This window comes from Triticum urartu, chromosome 4, assembly GCF_003073215.2.
Source record: "Triticum urartu cultivar G1812 chromosome 4, Tu2.1, whole genome shotgun sequence".
NCBI classification, from domain to species: domain Eukaryota; kingdom Viridiplantae; phylum Streptophyta; class Magnoliopsida; order Poales; family Poaceae; genus Triticum; species Triticum urartu.
In genome coordinates this window covers 578,704,492-578,707,521 of record NC_053025.1, presented here as the reverse complement: position 1 = coordinate 578,707,521, position 3,030 = coordinate 578,704,492, and positions in this window count along the sequence as shown.

Here is a 3,030-nt window from a genome sequence, read left to right as displayed (position 1 = left end):
ATAGTCTTGGAGAAAACTCGCTCTTCCTTGGACAAAACTATCCGATGATGGTGAAAGGCGATCCAACTGCTGGTGACACAACGTTAACAGTTCCATTTATGAGAAGCAACTGTGTCTATACATCGGACATTTGTGTGGTTCCCTACCCTGGTAGGGATATAGTAGGCCGCTTCAGCCTGGATGATCAGTCCTGCGTTGGTTTCCAGATCGACAATCGATGGCCCGTCCCAGAGAATCACTTGTGGTTCAAAGCAAGCATTTCCAACGCCGAGGAATGGTTGAGTTGAAGTTCATTTCATTGCTTGTTATTTGTTGTGTGGTGAAAACTTTAGTATTTATAATGTATCCTCGTTGTCGATGTGGGTTGATGACCTGTTGTATGTAATAAAATGATATGCCTGTGATAAACTTACTAAATTTATGAATGGCTTTCGAGTCGCTTCTCTGAGTGAGTGGTGCGACAAGGCAAAACAATATTTTCCGAAAACATAATTGTACGTGCATTGCAACAGGTTATCGGATGAGGCCAATCAACAATAGTAGTACACTAGTTGTACTAGCTTCACATGCTTCGCGCGTCGGGCGGGTCTTTTTACTGTAACCATATGTTAATGTGTTCGTTGTACGTAACCAGCACCTCGAATCCTCGATACTAGTACTATATAGTAGGAGTAAGTAGTAGGAGTAGTAGGGTGGCATGGGCCAGAACAAGCATTCACGTCCAGGAGTACGACACACGCCACCACCACGACATCGATCTGACACCATATTATTTCTTGGAGTCCGTGCTAGAGCAATCTCTTCAACCTCGCCGTTTCTCTAACTTCAGCCATCGCGCGGCGGGCGAGGTGGGGGTTTGCCGATAGTCGGTTTCCTTAACTGTGGTCCCACTTGTAAGGCCAACTCCAACGCACGACCCCAAACGCACCTCCGTTTTGCATGAACTCCAACGATAATTTTGACTAGAAAAGCAAGACCAAAGAAAACTAGAACCACAAGAATACATTTTACTACTCCTGTAAGTTGGATTAGTGCCTTCTCGATGCATTCATTGTTGATCTGCGGAGGCTCGATCTTGCGTCTGTGCTAGCTAAGAGTGATAGAACATCTACTAAACTGCGCTCTATCAATATATGGATGTACTCTTCTTCCCAATACAAAAACTTGCATCCATTCTACTCCCTCTGTTGCACAATACATGCCTTCTATTTGTCAAAATATATATGTATCTAGACATGTCTTAGTATATAGGTACATCCATTTTTGGACAAATGGAAGTCAAGTATTTTGGAACGGAGGGAGTACACAATAAAAATTTTAAGTTAGCACAACTAGTCTAATCCGAGAGCAGAACCGAAGATTTGGTCGGGTTCTTCCTCCTTTTGCCGACACGTGGGACATCCAGCATCCAGGTCGTGTCATGAAAGAAAATAGAGTGGTAGTTGAAGCCACGAGATGTGCATCTTGGGTTAAACTGTAAATAGAATCTTACTACTCTTGAGTAACTCCAAAAGCAGCCACCGAAGATCTTTATTGGATTTGTTTTTCATCACCGGCACGTCGAGGTGAAAGATGTGCAGGTTCAGTGGGTCCTCTTGCGTTTTCACTGACATGTGGGGCCGCATGTGAGCAAACAGACGATGGGCTCCGCGCGTCCGCTGGCTGGCTGAGAAGAGAGATAGAGGAGGGTTGAGCACAGACTGCAGGAAATTTGTTCTACGTACCTCGATATAGGCTCGATATAGTGGGGTGGCATGGGCCATAACTAGCATTAACGTCTAGCAGTACAACACACGCCACCCACACGAGTCCAATCCGACACCAATTTTCTTGGAGTCCGTGCTACAGCCATCTCTTCTCCCTCCTGTTTTCTGAGCCATTGCACGGTGGGCGGGGTGGGGGTTTGCCGATAGTCGGTTTGCTCAACTGCGGTCCCACTTGTAAGTGAAAATGCAACACCGCACGCATTCCCGCTTGAACGGCGTGCCGAACCAACCGTGTGGGGGTGCGACGCGAACACGGCAGGCTTTTCCTTTTGAACTCATAACTTGTAAAATTTGGTTCTGCTCCATGGCGCGACCGATAGATAGAAAATTACGATTTTGCCTAGACTAATGAGAAGTTTGGTTCTGGCGCCGTTCATGCATGGAGTACGTACGAAAATTATGAAGTTGATGCGAAAGGTAAGATAATTACTGTAGTATCATATACTACTACATGGATTTGACGGAAAGATAAAAACACATACGGATCCATCAACGTTCAACGACATCCTCACGCCCTAGTGCGCCGGGTCACCAACCGACGTGTGAGGAGCAGCGGTGTTGGCGGCGAGCTCAACGTGCTTCTGAACAGTGCCGTCCAAGGTTGCCCTGCGCTCCAAGAAGGCCAGCATCCTATCGTCCTCCTCTTGCATGTAGTAGTCCTCGTGGACGATTTGCGTGTAGACGTGTGTGATTATGTCGATGGTGTCTTGCTGCGCCAGGCGCTGCGCAGCGAGCGCGACCTCGAGGTGGACATTCTCCAGCGCGACGGCGGGCAGTCGCAGAGCCACCAGTGCATCGAAGAGGTTGTTACCATAGTGGCCGTTAAGGGTGGCGGGCATCGCAGAGCCTGGGCGCGTCGGCTGGAGGCTTACGTCAAAGTCGTCCGCAAGCTTCTTGACGACAGTGAACTTGTCGAGGACCTTGTCGAACAAGGAGACGAAGCTGTCGTCCAAGCGGCCCCTCGCCCTGGCGGCCTCAAGCAATACTACCTGGAGACGTTCCTCGGTGCCGGGCCGCAGGCCGGTGTCGTGGACCATCTGGCACAGCCGGCTGATGCTCGCGCTCATCGCCTCCATGGGTCTAGCGTAGCTTCTAGTCAACTGATCTTGCGATTTGAGTGATCACTTAGCCCTTGGTTGGCGTGCGTAGGTGCGTAGGATTTCATACTACTCCTCGGCCCTCTACTACACCTGCCTTTGGCTGTATGATAGGTGGGCCAGCCACCCCCTGGGGCCACGTGTCATTCACCCAAAGGCAGTTGCCG